The sequence below is a fragment of the Parasteatoda tepidariorum genome, chromosome 9 (genome assembly GCF_982258835.1).
Source record: "Parasteatoda tepidariorum strain Cologne lab strain chromosome 9, Ptep-v5.0, whole genome shotgun sequence".
Lineage (NCBI taxonomy): Eukaryota > Metazoa > Arthropoda > Arachnida > Araneae > Theridiidae > Parasteatoda > Parasteatoda tepidariorum.
Genome location: NC_141763.1, coordinates 95,301,953 through 95,325,355, shown reverse-complemented (window position 1 = coordinate 95,325,355; position 23,403 = coordinate 95,301,953). Strand labels below are relative to the sequence as shown.

The following is a 23,403-nucleotide window of genomic DNA, read 5'->3' as shown; positions in this document are numbered from 1 at the left end:
CGGCAGCTTATCAGAAAAACAACTGACATACAGGAGAAAACATTTGTCCCTTCCCTGCCCGAACTAATTCATCTTTCTTTTATTTTTTATAATCGTTATACTTCAAAATAGCGGGAAAACCGAGCAAAATCTTTCCCAGTTTTCGGGATTATTAAATACCACTAATTTTAAAATATCCCTTAAGTAAGTAATAATTTTTAAAAAAAATTTTATAGAATTTTTTTTTTTAAATTAATAGACTAAATCTAAAAAACGTCAGCCTTTTTCGTATTAGAAAAAAATAATAAGTGCAATACCGAAAATAAAAATAAATTTTGCTCTATTTATCCTTATTTTAATTAAATCGATAAAATAAAAAAAGGAAATTTTATAAGAAATAAAAACAATAAATCTAAAAATTATTAAAACGCCATTTTAAAAATGACAAAATATCGCTTAATTTTTTATTTATTAAAGAAAATAAATTAATCATTTTAGTTTTTAAAAAAAAACGTAAACTATGTTTTAATTTATTTTGAACATAAAAACTAATTTTAAAATTAAAAAAAAAAAAACTATTTTTTTAAATTTGCTCAAATTTTTCGAGAGAATTTCAATAAATTAAGAAAAAAATAGTTGAGAAAACTAACGAAATATACTTTAAGAATTAAATGATTTTTGAAGAAACATCGCTATCAATTTCGATGATTTACAATAATAAAGTTGGACGGGCAGACGGCCAAATATAAAATAAAATATAAGCTTTGTTTTAACTTGTAAAAGCAAAAACTAAAGAATTATTGGTTTGAAAATAATTAAATTCAATTAAATTAGTGAGGTACATTGAAAGGAATATAAAAAAGATGAATTTATCTAAAAATTACAAACAATACTAAACAATAATTATTTAAATACGAAATACCGCAATCAAATCGAATCACTTAAAAGATAAAACAATTAGTGAAATCTCTTCTTAAAATAGATTTTCTTTTCATTAATGGATGAATTCAGAACAAAATGATACTCAGCAATCTCACATTAGCAGGAGTCTCTCCAGAAAAGAATTAACAAAATAAAATGCCAAGTCCCATTGAAAAGTAATCTTCAAGGGGGGAAAAAAAGGAAGCAAAAAATAATTTATTGGGTTCTACATTCTGACGCTAATAACACACAAAACAACGACCTAAGATTAAAATTGTCCTTTGCCATTCAACATCCCGAAACCAATTCCGAAACGACATTGTCTTTGCAGCAAAACTGAAGTGAAATTAGTCTTTCTCAGCCCGGTAACTGCGTTAGCTATTAACTTCACCTTTCTTACTCTATTGACGTGAAGATATAGTAGCAGGGGTGATTGTGAGCCCAAGTCAAAATACTGGAAAATTTCTTGAGTAAAAAAAAAAAAGAAGTTTAAATAGAAAAAAATTTAAACAAGTTTTTTTTCCTATTTCTCAATATTTTTTAGTTTACTTAAAATATATTTAAAATTTTACACATACCTATGATGACCTGGAGAAGTAATTGAAATTTACAAATCTGTCTTTCTTTCTTGAGTTTATGATTACAATAACTATTTACTGATAAAAAATGAATATTAATCTTGAATATAAGCTTATAAAGTAGCTCTCCTTACAAACAAATAAAATAAACTGTGTTTTTAAGTTCCACCTTTGAAAATTTGATTGTGAAACTTTTGTTTTTGAATTTGTTTTGATTTTTTGAAACATCTGAACCTTCGATCTCCGGAAACTTCCGGAACACAGTTGGCGAATAATCCGGAAATCCGGATTCCGCTAACTGTGATCCGAAAGTCCGGAAATCCGGATTTTTTCCAGAGCACAATCAGCCCTGTAGTAGCTCACTCTGATCACATTTAATCAATATTTCGTGATATATCGCCTATTAACAGAGGCATTATCATTTTGTTACAAAACCGATTCGTCCCTATATGATTTTATTTTGAAACAATTTTAAAAATATCAGCAACAAAAAAAAAATGTAATTTTCTAATTTTTTTTTTAAGAAAAATATCTTGAATATTAAGAAACATTCAAGAATTGAATATTAAGAAAAATATAAATCAACATAAAACACACTTTCCTGAAATGTGTTATGAAGAGGACACTGGTATGGTAGAAAATCAAATCATCACACAGATATACAATTAAAAATAAAATACGCTTCCACTTGAACGAGCGAATAATGCAGGAACGCAGATTCCCCCCCCCCTTCAGTGGGGTGAAATAACAAGGGAGGGATTAGCGTGATGACGTCACTGAGCACAGGCACGTGGTAGGTGGCATTACGTACGTGTTAGCAAGGGGACTGAAAAGTAACATTCATTTTTGCGAAAAAACTTCGCAAAAAGTAAAAAGTCTCCCAATAGTCACCTCTTCCTGAAAATAGTTGCTTTTTTAGCCTTTTCAGGCAAAAAAAGTAGCCATAGTCGCCTAGGGCAGAAAATAGTAGCAAATAGTTGCATTTTAGTCGCCTGTGGCAACCCATAATAACAGGGATCCCAATGAAAAATTAAGGACTTTAAAAATAGTATCATTGTTTATCATCGAATATAGATATGACACCAACAGCAGTGCTAATTATTTACCTTCCTAAAAGAATAAATAAGTAAAAAAAATGCTGAAAAACAATTTTATTATAATGTAAGCACTGACATAATTGAATTAATTAACAGGGCTCGCTAAAGAATTACCAGGCAACTTTTGAAAATCCAGGTCAGGTCTTTTTTTTTTAAAAAAAAAAAACATTTTCAGATTGTTAAAGGATTGTTGCCATTCATATTGTAAAAGCTAATGTATGAAACTTATCTGCATTCCATTTAATGATTTCATTGAAATTGAATTGTAAAATTAAGTGCAGAAATTAAAATTTTCAATTTTTTCATGCATATTAAAAAAAAAAAAAAAAAAAGAGTAATTAAAGAAATTTGCCAAAACATTGAAAAAATTATTTCAACAAGTTTTTCTATTTCGCTACAAGACCAGCAAACAACTTTTATGATGAACTTAAGCAAAATTACTTCCAGTCAAACCTGTTCTTAGGAAATAACTTTACATAATGAAATTAAGCATTTTGACGCAAAACATGAACTACTTTTAAAGCAACTAAACAAAAAGAAAAAAAAAGTATATTAAGTTGCAATGTTTACTTCGTAAGATTATTATTAAAATCTAAGAATCTTTTAGTCGAGTAGATTTGAGTTTTTATGTCACAATATGCTTCTCCTTAAATATAAGTAATAGAGTAACAATCTTATCTTAAAAATTTTTTACATCGCAACAAAACAAATTATAAATAGTAACCAAATATTTAACTTTCTTGTTAGAAGCAATTCATGCTTTCTTACTTAGTACTCAGTAAGGAAAAACTTAAGTATTTTTGAAAGAAAACTTTAGGTTCTCCTCAAAAACCCAATAAACCTCAGGTTTTTGATGAAACCTTGCTGGGCTGGGATTATTCAAACCCTCTTTCTTACAAATCTGTTTAATTTTTAGTACAATCATGAATTTTAAAAAATGTTATGCTTTCTTACATTTTTTGTTAATACAGTCATTACACATTGAAATATTATACAAATTTATTTAATTCTTCAAGAATTCAGAAAATAGTTTTCGCTATGGATTCTAGTTTAAAAAAATGTCAGACACTTTTCTTAGTGTTTTACTTAATTCCTATAAGGAGATGCAATGCATTTACCAGTAGAACTGAATTTCTTTAATTCTGTCAATTTTGAAAGTTAGTGTGGGTCTTCTACTTAGGTACCTTAAAACCGCTCCCCCCTGAAAAAAAAGTACTATCTCTTCCATGTGTAGTACTCTCCTTGTCCACACCATTCTTTTCTTTTAGAATGCTTCTCTCTCCTTATAGAATATCATAGTAGGCAAAGGGTAGAATATATTAATGAAAGGACAAGCTTTCTTTTCCTTGCCTCCAACACCCCCCACACACACATTAATTTTTGTCACTCTACGATGCTTTACCCTAGATGTATGGTCTAATTCTAAGCGATAAAAGAACGACATTTTGTTTTAAAAAATTGAACTAAAAAATTGTTCATATCAATAATAGTGATGCTAAAAAATTTAAGGACTTTTAAAAACCTTGAACCAAAATTAAGTATTTTTAAGGGCCCCTGTTATCCAAAAAAATTAAGCAGTTTTTAAGGACTAGTAAGGACCGTGGGAAACCTGAATACAATAATTTTACTCTAATGTCTCTCAGTAGAATGAGTTATTGTTGGATACTAATAACTATTACTCCATATATTATTAAAAGGGTAAAGCAAAAATAGTAGGGTGACCTGGGGTAATTCCTGATTAACAAACGCAAACATCTATTTTGTGAAAAAACTATTCAAAATAGAATTTTAATATTTACTGGAAGTTTGAGGCTATATGAGATGAGTCCTATGCCACCTTCTTTTGCTTGAAAATCTAATTAGAATTTAAAAGATTTTAAATTTTTAGTGATTAGGAATTACCCCTGGTCTGGATCATTTCTGTGGTAATTCCTGATCACTTCTGGGGTAATTACTGATCACCAGTTTTTATTGTAAAGGGGCAGTTTAAAAATAATTATATAATGGTAATAAACAAATAAGACTTCATTAAGGGAAAGTGTAAAGTTAAGTAAGGTATGCCAACAGCTCCAGCAGCTCTCACACTGAAATTTTCATTTTCAATCATTAAAAGAAATTCACTAATTTTGTTTTCTAGAAGCTTAGTATCCTTTTTAGACTTATAATTTCTTACCATGCTTATACTGGGCTAATTTATATACTTAAAAGTTATTCTAACAATTATACTAGGCTAATTTATAAACTTAAAAATTATTCTAACGATGTACACACATACAATTAAGATAGAAGCAAAGTAAGAAAGACAAACCAGAAATGGTGCATATCAGAATACAGTCTTGTATACAGTTAAAAACAAATTTTGTGTTGACAGTTAAAATATATTTTATTGTTGTTCCACTTAATAAATATGAACTGTTTTTTAAGAAGAGACAATTAGCTATTTATAAGATATTTATATACTATTTATAAGAAGAAATGACAATCATCAGGAATAACCCCAGTGATCAATAATTACCCCATGTGTAGGGGGCAACATTTGATATAGTTTCCTATAATCAATTATAATGTTTACATTACATATGAAACAATTAAACAAAAGCTTACACTACTTTTATATAAAAGAAAAAGAAAGTAACTCAAAATATTTATTATTAAGAGAAGGAGGGGGATCTTTGCAGAAATGTGCACATTTTGAAATCCATCTTTGAAATGGAAAATACAGAAAGCAGTTTAAAAGATACTTATTTTGTTAGATTAAACAAAAAATTATTATTAAGTAAATGTAGTTATACTTTAGAAAAGTGTACAAGCATTCTTGTCCATGTCTCAAATTTAAAAAAAAAATAATAATTTTTTAAAAATAAAACTTAGGTGATCATTATTTACCCCAGAAACAGAGTGATTGTGAATTACCTCGGGTCACCCTACTTAAATTGTTTTAAATACATCTAAGTTTTGCAATGGAATGAATATCAGAGTAATTCATAGTAATAAATACATAGCAATAAAAAAAATCATAGTAATAAAAATTGCATACAGTATTATTATGGTCCTATAAGATAATGAAAATGCCTTGCTTTGCAGTAGAATCAAATTTTAGGATCACTTATTCCTGGCTAACAACTTCAGCACTGTAAACTCAGAGGGCAACACATACAAACATTAACAGCAACATGGAGAAAAAATATTGAAAGTTATAAATGTTCATAAAATTTATTGCATATTAAAATTCCAATTTTTTTTTCTTTTTTTGTAATCTTAAAAATGAATACTTAAATTACGTCAACAGGTACAATAAACTTTTATACAGGGTGAAATTAACAGTGGAGATTAAAGTATTGGCTGCAAGTCGTCACTTTGGACGTCAAAAATGCTTCATGTCTACATTTAATTATTAATACTTTTAAATATAGCTGGAATCAAAATGAATATATTACACAATTCTGAAAATTATTTTATTTATAGCTTGTTCTTAAAAGGATGCAATTTTAGGAATAAGCTTTGTATGGTTCATCATTATTTTTGGAAATGCTTAAAAAGAAAGCTCCACATTAAGATTTAAAATGTTCAATTTTTTAAAAATTAACCACATGTATTAAAAAGTTGCTACAGTTTTAAATGCTACAACTAGCTACTGGCCAGAATGAAAGTTTCCTAATTTTCTCTATAGCTGTACTCATAACTGAAAAAAAAATCTAGTACATTTTAGGAAATAATACAAGTTTCATGATAATTGTTGTATAATGTAGGAAATATTTTAGACACAGGGAATTTTTCGAATTTTTATAGTCATCATAATAGAAAAACTGCAATATTTCCCATTTATGATTGACATTAAACATATTTAAAATGTTATGTATTATGTTTACTCATAATTTTGAATATTAATAGTCATTTAATTCATCAAAGATAAAAAAAATTTTTTATTAGAAAGAATTCTGAATAAAAATAAACTGCAAATTTTCGAGCAAAGAAAAGACTTGAACTGATTTCTATAAATAAGGCTTCACTATGTATCAGCAATACTTATTAAAATATACAGTAGCAGTAGAGACAGGGCCGGATTAAGACCTTTTGAGGCCCTAAGCACTGAAAATATTTTGGTGCCCTCCCCCCTCTAACAATAAAAAATATACAGTGATCTCTCACTTATGCACCACCTCTTTTATGCACCTTTTTCATTTATACGACGATTTTTAGATTCTAAGAAAAAAAGGTACCGGAAAAAAAGGTACGGAAAAAAAGGTCCCGGAAAAAAAGGTACCTGGAAAAAAAGGTACCGGAAAAAAAGGTTCGGAAAAAAAGGTCCCCGGAAAAAAAGGTCCCGGTAAAAAAGGTACCTGTGTAGGGAAAATTCTATAGGGGAAAATATTTTAAATGAGAAGATTGGATTGAAGCGCTTTTTGCTGTTCCGTGCATGTTTTTTTGCGTGTCGCGCGTGTTCAAAGAGCTTTTTATCCAACTTTTGTTTTCTTATTTATGCATTTATTCTTAAAAAGTTAATTAAATATGAAAATGTTCAATAAAATTGTTTATTTATTTTCTAAGATCATGATTCTACCGGGAATCTTGACTCTTATCTATTGAAAAAGTGTTATCAGGCTACATGAAACTTTTAGGGGAGGGGGAGTAAAATTAATGTGTTTCGCTTATAACGCTTCTAATAGAAATTTTTTGACAGGTATTTTTTGACAGGTGTCATTTTCTTTCATTTTTCGCTTTTTTTTATTTTGTAATAAGTTACAATTGATAACATAGCACAGAACCGTTTCAGTTAACCAATGGCATGTTTGGGAATCGGTTTATGCATTGACGGTCTTACTTGACCCACTGTTTGCCACCTCTTGTTTACAATATTGGGGGAAAAAATGAAGTTTAGAAAAAGTTTTTGATTTAAATTTTTTTTAAAGTTTTTGATTTATTAAAACATAATATCCCCTAATTATTGAATTTATAATTTAAACCCTAAAATATGACAAAATTATAATTTATCTAAAAAGATATTGCAATAAACAAGGCAGAGCATTCTATATCCACTATCTGGTTAATGTTTAAATATCATTTGCTATCGAATTCGAGAGCATATTTTTCTTTTTTATATTTTGGGTTTTAAAAACTTCAATTTTCGGTGCCATTTCTCTTAAAGATTTTTTCTCTGTTAGTGACTTTTTATTTTCATTATTTTAGTGAATAAATCTAAAAATTATTTTCGATTATTTTTTAAAATTTGTTAAAAATTATAAATATTTGTAATGTCTTAATTGCTTTTCTTTTAAAAGCAATTAAGACATTACAAATATTTATAATTTTTAACAAATTTTAAAAAATAATCGAAAATAATTTGACTACTAATGTTCAATTACGTAGTCTTATAAAAGTGAACTCAACCCAGAAGACAAAGAGAACTCCTAGATCAAGCATTGGGAGAAATTTGCCTTCGTGGGGACTTTTCAACGGAACTTAAAAGCATGTGCGTTACATATAGTGTAAACCACGAAAACCATCCACGGTTAGACTGACGGCAAGTGAACTCTAACCCATAATCTGTCTTCCACAGAGGATATTTTACATTAGTACTGTGATCAGTGAGAACTGAGTGCATCTTCATATTGACCCGCCGGCTCTGGCATTCGAACCCGGTGCGGCTCTTGAGCATTTGATTGGTGGTAATGGTGGTGTTATTCGCTTATTTCTCTCTTTAAATAGATAATAATTCTTATTTATTTAATTGGCAATAAGAACAACTTAAAAAATTATCTAAACAGTAACAACTATCATTTTAATTACTTTACATCTTTAGTAATTAATTTACTAATTGAAGCGTAAAAGGTTATTTAACGTTGCATTACAACGTAGTATTATAATTAATGAATTTTTTTTCACATTTATTTACATTCACAATTAACATTTGTTCAATGTACTATATTTAAGAGCAAATTAGAATCAAAATGCTGGAAACTTATCAGAAGCAAACCTTATTGAATATTTTTAGCAGGATTTCATTGATTTAATCATGATTTAAGTCAGCTGGTTTTTTTAAAAATATCATTGTTTCGTATTGAATCGAATGTTATTTTAATACTTAAATATATATTAGTCATTTAATGTATATATGTATTATAATATCTGGTCTTTTACATATTTTAATTTGTAATTATGAAATTTCCAGAAAAAAAGAAACCATTCATTAAAGTAGGATTGCTTTTTTAATAAGTAAATAAAAAAAATTAGTATGCTTGATTTTTTTTTCCCCCATGTATTTTTCTTTATTTTTTTTATGATTCATTTATATTCAATTTCCAATTAGTTTGAACAAAAATTGTGCATCCATTATGCATTTGCTAGAAAGTAATTTATAATACAGTAATATTGCCTGAAATATGTAATTATTTTTATTACATTTTCATTGGATTTAAATTATTTTAATATTTATAAAGTTGAATTAAATAAGATGTGTTTTATAAGTAGATCAGTTTCTTCAATTTAAAATAAAATATATCACAAACCTTTTATGACGTAGTTGACAACTTTTTTAACTATTCCTCTAAAAACTTCAGCTTAGACGTATATGGAGAACTTTGTTTCTGCTTACAACAATATATTTATAAACATCATATTTTATGACATTATTTTTTGAAAACACAAGAAAATTAAAAAATAACTTGATTGGAATACATTACAGGAAAATTTTTTATTTTTTTGTAAAATAATGACGATTTCGATGTTTAAAATATACAAATTCGCAAATATACAATATACAAAAACATAAATAGTTCATTGCTATGAAACTGCAAAAACGGTATTACATATCATCGTTAAAATATCTTATAAATTTTTTAAATAGTATGTCTTTTAGATGTTAAAGAAAATTAAAAACTTACATTTAGGAATATTTAAATATAAAATTTGCTTTATTTAAAACTGCCATGTAGTATCATTTTTAGCTATTCAAAAAAATTAATAAACTAAAGTAATGAATACAGATTTTAATATGAAATTGGAAATGAATGAAAATTTTGTATGTTGACAATTTTGAGTTTTTAGGGGTTTTAAATTTAGTTAGTTTTTAAATTTACATGTTTTTCTTTCTTAGATTATTAGCTATTGAACTTAAAAATTCTGGGATGTCTAGATTTTGGTTTAAAAACTTAACGCAAAGTGTTTTAAACCTTTTTTGAAGAGTTTCATAGCTCCTCTTTTTTCTATGTGCGATATGCACTCCAGCATTGATTTGCTGGAAACTGAAATACAAAGAATGACAAAGAATGAAAAGCTGAAATACAAAGAATGGCTGAAACATTCCTAGAAAAAGGTTGAAAGGGTTGTTAGAGTGAAACCCCCTCTTATTCTTGTAGGTGTATTCAAGAAACCTCAAGGACATCCATTTGCAGTACACTAATGTACACATACGTCAAAGTAATTGCTATCTTCAGAAATTTACAAGATTAATGAAATGCACTGATTCTAGCAGTAGACTCGCAAAAAAGTACATAAACATCGTTCCTTTTTTATAACACCAATTTCCTTTTGTTTGCAAAAATTTTAATATAGCCACAAATGCTTGTTTTTTGGTAAAGGCACACTTCAGTGCATCTAACATGATTCAATCTGTAACATACTTTATTGAATTTGATAATCATTGATTTATAATATATATTATTCACTTTGTTAAAATGATATTTGTTTTAGACCAGGGGTTTCCAACTGGCAGCCCGGGGGCCGCATCCGGCCCGCGAAGCCTTTTTTTGTGGCCCGCGGACTAAACTTTACTAGTTGTCATTTTTTTGCGGACAATTTTCGTAAAGAATCAATAAGGGTTTGAAATGCTTTTCTCGTTAATAAAAACCTAATTTCTTCGTATCTGTGAAATTTAACATACCAATTGTGCAAAAAAATTTATTTCTCAGGTTTTACACCCAGGAAAATATTTATTCAAATGCAAAAATAATCATGTATGTAGCTCTATTTTATTTCATTTCTTTTTGTATTTTGTTAATATAATTTAGCATGTGCGTATCAGAAATTTTCTCGAAGAAATTATCCGATTTAACTTTTTGAGACTACTCATTTTGGACGAAAATATTTGCACACACATTTGTAAATTTTAAATGTAAATATCTATTCTCTGGTGGTTGTAGCAGACAAATCTCAATTTTCTCATTGAATATTTTGTGTGCTACTATGTAAGTTTTAATAAAAACCTAAGTTATTGTAGCCCGAATTTTATTATTTATTTCATATTTTTAAAAATATTATTAATAAGAATTAAATATTTCTAAAAATCTACTTCTTATTTTAATTTGTAATTCAATACTTTTGTTTTGTACAACTTATTAAAAATCTGACAATAATATTTAATGTTCTTTCAAACATGAAAAAGTCCTTCATAAAATTTTGATAAAGTTGTGGCCCCACCATTTGATTTGAATTTTTAATCGTGGCCCGCGGCCTCATGCAAGTTGGAAACCCCTGTTTTAGACCATTATAACAAAATCGTCCTTTTAAAAACATTTCTCTGATAATGAAAGTGCATAGAGAAAGTGATTTTTTATTAAAAAATGTAGTTTCATGAATGCTGTTTTTAAAAAGAATTAAAAATAAAACCGTCTTTAATGAAATAAAAAAAAATATTTAAAACTGAATAAAAATAGACATAACAGAACAGAAATGTCTATTATTTATTATTATTTCTTAACAGAAATAATAATAAATAATAGATTTTAAACAAAGCGAAATTTACTTATATATTTCCTAAAAATAGCTGAGAAATGTGTTACAGGCTATTTAATGTAATTTATCAGCGCAAAATAACGCGTGTTTGAATAAGTTCTTTGAAATTAAATTTTTTTTATGCCGAAATCTTAAATTAAATCTTAACCGTGTTAAAATGAGATGTATTAACAAAAAAATATTCTTAATAAAATTCAGTATTAAAATAATCCCTTAAAAGACTACGTATCTGGTAAAAGACTCCTCATTTTACCAAAATAAATGAATCATAACTGTTAAAATAGGGTGAAAACAATTTTGCAGAGAATTGTATCTCCACTAATTACTTAAAAACTGACATATGTTTTAAAAAAAATCCATGTTTAATTAAGAAAAGAAATATATTTAACAAAAAAATATCTAGTTTAAGAAACTCCTTCTTAGAAATGAAAAAAATTTCTTGCATCAAATCCCTCATCCTCCTACTTGCACTAATTAACGAATCTGAATCAAAATTATGAAACGGCAAGAAAACTATTCATAACGTTAGCGTCGTGTCAACTACTTCTATAAACTATTAGTTAAATAAAGAATAACACACGTTCTGTAACAGAAACAACAAAAAAATTTTTAAATAGTCTTTTTATCATATAAAGGAAGGGGAAAAAAGTAACATTGTGCTTAAATGTTCTTTCTCCTTTACCTCAATTAGCAAAACTAAATATCAATTAATATGAACTTAAAATATTTCCATGACACCAACCATTCGAATCAGAATTTTCGACAATAAAATAAGTTAATAGAGATAAACGTATCTCTTATAAGAAATAAAAAACCTATAAATAAATAAATAAAAGACGAAACCTCTTATAACAATTTAAAATCTTATAAAAAGAAAGAAAAAATGCATCCGACACAAAAGTCCTCCTACCTTCCTCAATCGGCTAATATGAATATCTATACCCTCTTTCCAATTTATCATTTAAAATAAAAAAAAATAACATCTTTTACATTAAACATATTAAAATGCATCTTCCCCTTAGAAAAATAAAATAAATAAATAAATTAAATACATCCAGCTGCTAAGAAAAGAAATACCGTGACTCTAATTAAAAAAGAGCAATACTTTCCTTTCTCCACAATTAGAGAATAAACATCCAACAGAGAAATCCGCCCACATTCCTTAATCGGCTCATATAAATATCAACACCCTTTTCAAAAAATATCATTTAAAATGAAAAAAAATAGCATATTTTATATTAAATCTTGCCCTAAAAAAATAAAATAAATAGAGAAATTAAACATACCCAGCTTATAAAAAAAAGAAATACCGCTACTCTAATTAAAAGGCACCAATACTTACACCTCCAATCACGAATAACCATCCAACACATAAATCCTCCCAACTTCCCCGATTGGCTACTTTAAGCCCCACATTAGCAACTTCTACACAAAATATAATTTAAAATAGAAAATAACACATTTTTCGCTTAAAAAAATTTTAAAAAAAAGTAAAATATTATTGAAAAATTTAAATTGTATCTTCCTGCTTTAAAAAATAATCAGAGAAGAATAAATAAGTGAAATAAAATTAAAAAAAAAAAGCGTAATACAACCAGCCTATAAGTGCCCCCACCCCCCTTACCCTTCTCGTTACCTCAATGATCTAATCTGAATTATTACAGATAAAAAGAATATTCATTGAAACAGCGAGAAGCATTCATGTTGCCCAGAAAGCGAGAGGGGAAATATCCCTACAGATTTTCCCTATGGAGGTACCTTTTTTACCGGGACCTTTTTTTCCGGGACCTTTTTTTCCAGGGACCCTTTTTTCCGTACCTTTTTTTCCAGGTACCTTTTTTTCCGGGACCTTTTTTTCCGTACCTTTATTTCCGGGACCTTTTTTTCCGTCTACCGATTTTTATAGGTCCCAGTACATTAGATAGGAAAATAATGATAAACATCCTTCGTTTATGCATCGCTTTAAAAATAAATTTTTCAATTATGAGCCGAAATTTTTGGCTGGCATTTTAATTTTTGAATCCTTTAAATATTTTTTCTTTTAAATAAAATGTTTTAAATTAAAAGTGAAGCAAATGAGCAATCCTTGTTACAGATAAAAAGAAATATATGTTGTTAGATCCTATTGAATTTGCTTCCCCCTGTGACCTTTTCATTTTTGCTGTTTCTGGAAAGAGATTCTTTCTAAAATTTTGAATAGGGTGTCTTATCCTTTACACCAACAACAATGAAAGCCCATTCATCTTTCAGAAAATGACCAATTCCTCTTGTCCAGAGGTTAGTTTTACCCTCATGCTGTTTTCTAGAAAAAGAAGACACCTGGGATACGAAAGATGAAAGAGACCGCGCTTGCAGTCAGATGGACATTATGAGTACATAAAAGGAGGTGATCTGTTTAATGAGGGAAATACTTGAACAACTTATTGTGCAGCATATTATGACGTCAAGTATTTTTCTTAGAAATTTATCATGTGATATGTTTCACCCCCTCCCATAAAACTCAAATTTTTTGTGAAGAACTGTTCATTTATATCTAACTAAAACTTGTGAATGATGAGAACGTAGTGGATGATACTGACGAGATGATAAAGTTTCTCCAAATCACACAGCAGTATTGAAAGCTTTAGACACTATTCATGACTATTTACAATTTAATTTTGCTTTTGAAACACCCCCTTATCCCATTTATAAGAACTGGAAAAAACTGTTTTCGAATAACGTCGGCGAAAACAAATACAAACATGTATTAAGATTATTTTGTAAGAAAATAAATTGTCTTAAGGCATGTTAAATTTTTTCTTTGTATAATTATAGTAAATACCAAAACAGTATAAATATTAACATTTAATCTTTAGAAACATATTTATTCATGTTGTCACTGCAATTTGCGTTGTGTTTTAGAATTTTGAAGTTTTTCACTTATGCGCCTCTTTCACTTATGCGCCTTTTTCTCTTGGCCCCTTACACCGGTGCATAAGTGAGAGTTCACTGTATCTAGTACTAAGTCACGTGTTAATTCAAAATATAAAATAAAAAAAATTTTGTAAAAAAAAAATCTTTATTCAAATTAAATCAAAACTTTTTTTTAAATAATATAATCAATTGAAAACTTTTCAATTAATATTAAAAAAATAACTTATGTTTATTGGTATGTGCAAAAAAGCAAACACTCTGAATAACTTATGATCGAAAGTTTGAACTTTTATTTACTAAGACTCAAAATACTTTAAATTAGAAAAACAGACACGTACTTTTTCTAAAAAAAGCATACCTTTTTTTTTTCAATTGATTCAAATTCTTGACTCTCGAAATAAATGACCATATCTCGAGAATTTTTCAAACGAACTAAAAAAATTTATCTCACAATAATAAAATTCATTTACCTAAAAACAGTTCCTTGTCAAAAATGATTTGTAAGAAATATTAATCATTTTATATTATTTTATTTACTAAGAGAATAGTCGAAAGAACTTTAAATTGAAAATTTAACAAATGTCATTTTAAATGACAAAATACAAAATTTAATCTGTACTGAATCAATCAAATAAACCTGAATCTTTCAATTTTAAAATAGTTATATATTTAACATTTAATTTCTCAAGAACTTTTCGACAGATTTTGTTCAAATTTTATATTTTACTATTTAAATTAATATTCTTTAAAATTATGTAATAATTTGTATATTTTTGAATTCAAAATTGTTCCGGCTATTAATAATAAATAATTTTTTAAAAAAATATTTTTGACAGGGAATTATTTTTAGGTTAATGAATTTTATTATTAAGTGCAAAAATTTTTCAATTTGTTTCAAAAGTTCTCGAGATATGGCAAAATGCATGAAAACTGCAATTAAGTAAAGGAGCCCAAACTTTCAACCTAAAAAATCTTTTGGGATCTTAATTTCCATATTGTGAATACCATCCATATTTTGAGAGACGAATATCCAAATTCAACAACATATACATATGTAGGTAGAGGAAGCACGTTTGCCCGATTTCATAACTTAAAAAAATATCTTCTGCACCAACTAATTAGCATATTTTAAGTTTGGCCCTCAAACCATTTAGATTGAGATCTAGTAAGTTAAAATCCGATCATTAAATCAAGAGTTATTCAGGTTTTTTACTTTTTTTATTTTACGCACTGTATACAATAACAGATAACTTTTACAAATAATACTGCTTTTCATTATTCCCTTTTCCTTATTAAACCTAATATATTAATAATGATAGGAAGAGAAATGAAGGGAAAAAATAGTGATGATTAATTTTATAAATGCAACAATTATCTTAAATGATCCCATAAAATCTGGAATAAAAATCAGAAATGAACTTATTTCATGATAACAACTCACTCTAGATTGCATCTGTGGAAAACAGAACTAATTATCTAATAGAATTATTACTATTTTGTTTAATATTTTGGACATTCTCGTAGTTAGTTGACCTGTCAAAGTCAAAGGTACAGAAGAGCTTAAGAGCAATAAATAACTATCAATTAAATCTTAATTTGACTAGTAAAAAAATAATAGAATTATTACTATTTTGTTTAATATTTCGAACATTCTCGTAGTTAGTTAACCTGTCAAAGTCAAAGGTACAGAAGAGCTTAAGAGCAATAAATAACTATCAATTAAATCTTAATTTGACTAGTAAAAAAATGACCTTTTAGAAAAAATGATAGAAATCACTTAAAACTACTGCATTAAACCTGTACTTAAAACTCTCATAAGTGATAGCAGTAACTTTGGTCTGAAAAAGCTGTTACAGTAAATAAAAACTCTGTTCTCAATAAGTAAATAAATGTATAAACAAAATACTTTAAATAACTATAAATTCAATGATCAGATTTTCATTTACAAATTCGGAACATTCGTGTTTTTATAATACAAAACAAAAACATAAGTATAGCAACAATGAATATAATATAAAAACTAAACTTAAACAATAATCAGTAGAAAATAACAAACCATCATTTTTAATTTATTCACTTTTTTTTGTCTTACGATATTTTTTATTCCTGTATGCATACGCGTACATAATACCACATTAGTTTTATAGAAAATAATTTTAGGTTTGGAAAAATATAATCCTTAGAAACATAAACAGAAGTATTGTATGCAATTTTATTAAACCAACATTTTTCTTAAACCTACTAAAATCTATTTCGCCTACTAAAATTTTATGTACTAAATATTTTACATATTCTTTACAACATTTAAAGACAAATTCGTAAAATAAATCGAAGTAAAATTTGTGTATTGTTACCTAAAATTTTTATTTTAAATCGAATAACTATTTTAATTATAACGTCATAGAATGAAATTTATTTCGATAAGATCAATCATTTAAAAAATTTAATTACTTCTTAAAACTTATAATACGGCATCTTCCCCTCTTAAAAAATACGTCACATTGTATTTTTAACAAAAACTTGAAATTTGTTTTTATTACTTTTGAGTATTGTTGTGTAATAGAATGCTTAAAATGCAAAAAAAAAAATATATGTAATTTTTAATAATTGTAATTTTATTTTTACATTTAAGTTTAATTAATTTTTTATTATTAAAATATAATAATTTTTTAGGAAAATTAAACTCTTCACTTATATTGATTTAGACACAATCAATATTGATCGATAAATAATAATTATTGATAAAATTATTTGAAGGGTTTAGCTACTACCTGAAGCAACATCAGCTTTACACAATTACAGCAGCTTTCAAAAGCAATAATTTAGAATAATGTTTTAGTAGAATAAACTTTTTCTGTGCATTCATGTAGGATGCAGTGCACTCACGTTCTGTGCATTCACGTATACACGGGGGTGTGTAAATACGAGAAATTAGTTACTGATTGTAGCATAAATAATGTTATTGGTTAAAAATTATGTCAATCAAGAAACTTTTCTTTTCCTAGACCTCCCACTTTCTTCAATCTTATAAGTCACCATTTATTTGTATCTCTACTCCCCCCCCCCTCGAAAGGAAGATAATTTGAATTTTCTGAGATATGCACCCTTTTTTCTTTTGAAGAAAAAAAGAAAAAAAAGAAGGGGGAATGAGTCCCCTAGGATGCTTAAAGATATCTGAGATGAAAGGATGTTCTCTGTCTGTAGTAAATCAATCGGTTACACTTGTCTTGTCCTTAAAGTGTTTCTTCTCAGAAAATTTAGCTTTGTATTCTAACACATATGTTGGTGACAATCACGGTGGTCCTTTTCAGGAACCTTCGAATTCATGGAATCGAATGCTGGCACTATACAGCTTTTGTTGTTTTACGTTGGGGTTGTTTGTTATAGACAGAAAGCAAGATCAGGTTAAATTGAACCACGTTTCCCAGAAGTCTGTTACTTATAATAAAATAACAGGGAACAACAATATTTTTCCCACTCGTTCATGCAGAATGACCAATTTTTATTTTAAGAAAAAGTTAAATGGATAATGGAAATACCTTAACTAATTATTTATTTATTTCAATCTGATTTACACACGAGCTACAAGTTAAAATTAAGCATTACTATTAATTAACTATAAAAAATTTTTTTAGTGACAGAAATAATATTATTATATTTAAAATATTTACATGTTCAAATTATCATTATAATAAAAGTTGATGAAATTACACACATATATTGTATATATATATAATCATTATCATTAAGGATTTTCCTTATTAGTTATTAAACATATTTTAAAATTCAATTAATAAAAATATCTTTCTTAAATTTGCTATTTATTTTTAATTTAAAATTTTCAGTACTTTTCTTATTTCTTAATTATAATTTTTACAAATTTCGTTATATGATGCACAAAATATAGTTTGCTTGCACTAAAAAAAATTCAATGATTGAAAATTTGATTTTATTGCTTCTTATTTCTTACATTTGCTTTCAAAATTAAATTAATTTTAATGGGTACTCTTCTTAACGTATTTTTCATCGTCAACGAACATCCGTTTCACATGGATAATTTACACATCTTTTGTGCTCAACTTTTATAACATTTGTTTTTATACAAGACTCTAAGGACTAAGGAACCTATAATTCTTCCCTTATTTAAAACCTAGCTGCTTGCATTCATATTACGTAGTGTATACTTTAAATCTTAAAATCTAGTTTCGATATTCGATATATATAGATAAAAAATATCATAAGTGATGCAAAGTGTGTGGTCATATTTTTCGCAAATTTAACCTCTCCTCCACAAAGAAATTTCGAAAAATGATATTTAAACACTGCTCCTTTTTCTTAATTTAGTGAATAAAAAAAATTATTTGACGTAAATTTTTGCAACACAACCTTTACGTAATTTGATGACTTCTTTTCCAGTTGCAATGAGAATATAATTAAAAATATAATATAAGCAAATATTTTATGTAGCATAAACAAAAACAGGCACAACATGGATTTTTTTTTCACATCAAAAATCACATTTTTTACATCATGAAACCATTGCATCAAAATTTTGTAAATCAAATTTTTTTTCCATAAAAATATCAAATTGCCGGAGTATTAACTTGCTACAACTGCGAAAAATATTCTGTAAACATGAATCGTAGCAGTATGTTATGGAATCATCGTAATGGATAAATAAATAGAGCTTTTATCGCATAGAAATTCACTACCTAATTTTATTATAAGACCGAAAATTTTTGATACAAAACATCTTTCGTTTTTTTTTCTTTTATTATGTGAAATTTCGTACTTAGAAATGGTTGTTATCCACTCTTAAAATGGAAGCTCAAAATAATAAATTTATTATCAATGCTTCAAAAAAAATATATATGTACTGCGAACATTTAGTTAGGCTCTGTGGTGCCCCTCTATCCTCTGGTGCCCTAAGCACGTGCTTAGTGATGGTTAATCCGGCCTTGAGTAGAGAACCGATTATCCGGAGCAATTGGGACCATCGCGATTCCGGATAACTGATTTTTCCGGTTTGCTACAAAAAGGCTTTTTTTTATTGTTTATCAAACCTAACGTAAAAAAATATTATTTAGAAATAGTTTTAAAAAGAAGAAAAAAACGATAAAGTCAAGCATAATATATAAGTTTAATAAGATGATAAGGAAAAAAATAATGAAATTAAAAATGTATACAGAAATATATACTTTCTTCCCTTTTTTTTCCTTCTAGAAATGGGGAGAAAATTTATGGAATTTCGTTCTGGTTTCCGGATAAGAGGTTCTGTACTGTATAAGCTATGGGTGCACAACCTTTCGGAGAGAAGGGCCGCTTGCACAGCAGGTTGGCTAACGAAGGGCCGCGCATGTATTTAGACATGTAATGACAAATATAGTAATGTTTATTTAAACATTCGCGTCCTATTTTTTTTTATCAATAAACTTAGTGATATATTTGTAAAAAATTAAAGGTGTTCCATTATTAGCAGGGTTGGGGTTTTGGACAGGACACGTGGGTTTTACTGTCTTAAACTGGGTAAAACTGTCCTAAACTGGGTAAAACTGTCTTAAAGTGTCCAAAACCTTGAACTTTGGTAAAAGGTAAAAATTCTATAGATGTAACCATTGTACACATAATAATTACATGTATCAATAAATATTTGATATTTTTTATACAATTTACTATAACTTATTAAAAGAAAATAATAAAATATAATAGGAAAAAGTTTATAATTTTTGAAGCTCCACAATTCATTGAACAACAAAAGTGAATACCTAATCCTTTAAATATAAATATGCTTTTAATACTGATAAATAATATTTTTGCATAAGGTTAAATATGGCAATATTAAAAAATAATAATTTTTCTCAAAAAAAATACTAAATTTGTTCAAAAATTAACCTTCTATTTTTCACAATATTTTTTAAATTTTTTCTGAATAATTTTTGCATTACAGGATGATAAAAAAGACATCTATTTTAAAAAAATTGTTTTTAAATATAAATATATTTGTTTAAATTGAAAATACAAAGTAACTGAAAAATGTATTAACAGTTTTGAAGGGCATAACATCAGTTTCAGTTACTGACACTGGTGATGTATCACCACTATGCTGAAAGAATTGAACATGAATGAAATAAAAGTATTCTTGAATAGTACTATAGATAAATAAACCTGTTTATGTTGAACCAAGTACTTAGTCCCTAATATTTTAACCTGTATGGCAAGGCCAAACTTCAGTTATGCACTATTGAATGAGAGGACCAATTGAACTTGATTACTGATTAATCTTCCTTTGTTTAAATTGAAGAGTCAAACAATATTAATGAAACATTATACTTTTAAAAACAAATATTCTCTAGTATATTTAATTATCAATAAGTTATTAGTTCTATGTTTATTTTACCTCTTAAATATTGTTCAGAAAAAATTGTGACATAATTTGAGTAAAAGGGTTTTGGACAGTTTAAGACAGTTTTGGACAAAGGGGTTTTGGACAGGACGGTTTAAACCAGGGTTTAAACTGTGGATTAATCCATTCTGTCCTAAACCTTGCCAACCCTGAATTAGAAAATTGCTTAAAAAAATTGCTATTTTTATCATATGAACCGTAGATTTAAGAAAATAAATAAACATTGAAAAAAAGAAACGTTTTTTTTTTTTTAAATCATATCATGCAATGCGAAAATTTCTTTTAGAATTAAATCCTAATAAATAAAAAAAAAATGCAATGCCCACAGAATGAAAGTAGGAAAAAATTTAGTCATAATTAAGTAATATAAATTCAAATTAAATATTTTAATTGAAGAAAAACAAAACTGTGATAGTTCAAAATAAACTCCAATGCTTATTTTGTTATGTACTTTATTATTTCATTTTATTAATTATTAGATTTTCTTTATCGTAAACATTTTCCTTTTTTTTAATCAAAAAAGATCACTTCAGAAACAAAAAATTGAAATCTTAACTACAAACAGTGAGCAGTTTAAAAATTCACGTTTTCTTCCATTTTATGAATTTCTCAAGTTGCAATAACATTACATTTAAATTAGGGATGTAACGAGTATTTGGCCCTTCTGTGAAAAATTCAGTTGGTGGAATGATCTGTCAAATATTCGGCAGAATATTTTTTAGAAATGTATTTCTCTAAGTTTTTTTTATTTTTGAATTTTTCATAGATATTACTTTTTTAAAAAAAAATAGAAAAATTATAATCAGATATGTCAATATTGTAATTTTTTCGATACTTTGAGAACTGAGAAGGATTTTTTTCCATTTTTTGCTGTTTTTATTATAATCAAGTATTTTACAGAACGTCTCATACTATTGATTTATTATCACTCTTTCCCTGTACTGTAATATAAATAAACAGTAACATAGAAAAGTGTGATTTTCAGTATTAAAGTTTTATTTCAGGAACTAAGAAAATTTTGTTTTTTTCTGCTTTTCTTTTTTTAGACATTTTTATTATGCCAGCATTTTTTTTAAAAAATAAAGTTTCTAATAAAATTTATTTTATGGCAATTTTTTTTCTTCTAAAATTATGGCAATGAGAAAAATTTAAATTGAGATTTTCTGCATAAGATTTTCATTTAAAAAATTAAGAACGTTTTTGTTTTTTCTAAATTTTTATTTTCCTTAAATAAAAAAAACTTTTTTTAGACGTTTTTATTATAACGCATTACTTTTTAATAGCAGTTCTGTTGACTTAATTCTTTTTTCTTGGCTTTTTCTGGTAATTGGAAAACTGAGATGTTAAGCTTTAAAATTTTCTTCCAAAAATTAAAATTGATTTTTATGCTCTCTTGTTTCGCTTTGCGACATTTTAAAAAACATTCTTGATTGGCCTTATTTTTAGAGTTAATTTAAGAATATGTTTTTCCAGGAAATATTATTCTGAGCATTGAAAAGTTAGTTTCAGTGTTGCTATGCTGCTAAAAGATTTTGCTATTTGGCCCCAAGTGTACGGTGTTCAGTCGATTTTTTTTCTTTTTTTTTTGCCGAATATTTGGTTATTGACCAAATCACAATTCATTACCACATTTGACCAAATCATATTCATTGCGGAAAAAAAGAAGGAAAAATAACTAGGATTTACGATAAAACTGTACTGAAATACCGTATCAAAAAGTAATTATTTAATTGTGCGAATAACAATCAAGTGTCTTAGTAACATCATAGTTAAATAACGGGATCATCAAAATCATGTGGAAAAGTATAGAAATAATTGGGGGGGGGGAATTACTTATATTTATGCTGAACTCAGCACGAATAAAGCTTGTCAAATGAACAATTTAAAATTTGCATGACGTAATAGAACAATTGAAATTTTTTATAATACGTGGGAACGCATAGCAATAACTGCCGAAAAAATTGTTGAAAAAAAGAAAGAATTGCCAAAAAAAAAAAAAAAAAAAGACAAAAAATCACTTTGATTTAAGATGAAATCGTCACAAAAAAAGTGTACCAAAAAGTGATTATTTAAATGGGCAATCTGAAACTCGCGTCGAGATTTTTGAAATCATGTAGAAAAGCGGAAATAACTGTTTAAAATAAATCATTTATATTTTCCATAAAATCGGCTTAAAGAAACGGTGTTAAACGTACATTTACTAAAGAATCTGTTAAAATTGATTGTGTCAAAACGCGATGACTTAAAAGTGCGATTAAAAATTGCAATTTTAAATTTTTTTTTTTGTGTTTAGAAGCTCTCTCAGGCCGCAGGTTGTGCACCCCTAGTATAAGCAATCTGTACGAAAATTCTATTTCAATAGGCATTTTTTTACGAAACTTACATAAAAAAAAAAATTATAAGTAGAGATCAGTAGTAGAAGAAAAATCACTATTCAGATGGATAATAATAAGAACTCATGGTTATTACCAAAAATGAAAAATTGTAATATTGATCATAAAGTATTAAGCGGGCCGTGATTCAGAAAAAAACATTCAATAGCTTAAATAAATTAAGCTATATAAAATCATAATTATAGTAATATGTAATGCAAGTATTGTGTATGAGTTACTATCTATTAAAATGTCCCCAATGACAAAAAATAAGCTTGTCCCAGGTTTTTGGCAGTTTATGAAAGTTTTCGATTGGTTTTTATCGTGTCATGTCAAATACCAGTTTCTAACACAAAAAACCCAATTCCGAATACTGTTCTGCCCATATTGCAATGATTAACTTTTTAAGA

At 27.1% G+C, this 23,403-nt stretch overlaps 1 protein-coding gene across 10 annotated transcripts in view; it reads right to left on the bottom strand.

The window, feature by feature from the left end:
• Window positions 1–23,403, bottom strand: part of LOC147804364 (uncharacterized) — a 173,153-nt gene that overhangs the window by 9,849 nt on the left and 139,901 nt on the right. Inside the window, exon 1 of one of the 10 annotated variants that reach the window (XM_087152418.1) lies at window positions 16,990–17,289. The exons of 8 other annotated variants lie outside the window; for them this stretch is intronic. The gene's annotated coding sequence lies outside the window, so the exon portion shown is untranslated. Of the gene's footprint in view, window positions 1–5,612; window positions 5,785–16,989; window positions 17,290–23,403 lie in introns of those variants that run through there. One more of the 10 variants, XM_087152412.1, reaches the window with a different exon arrangement.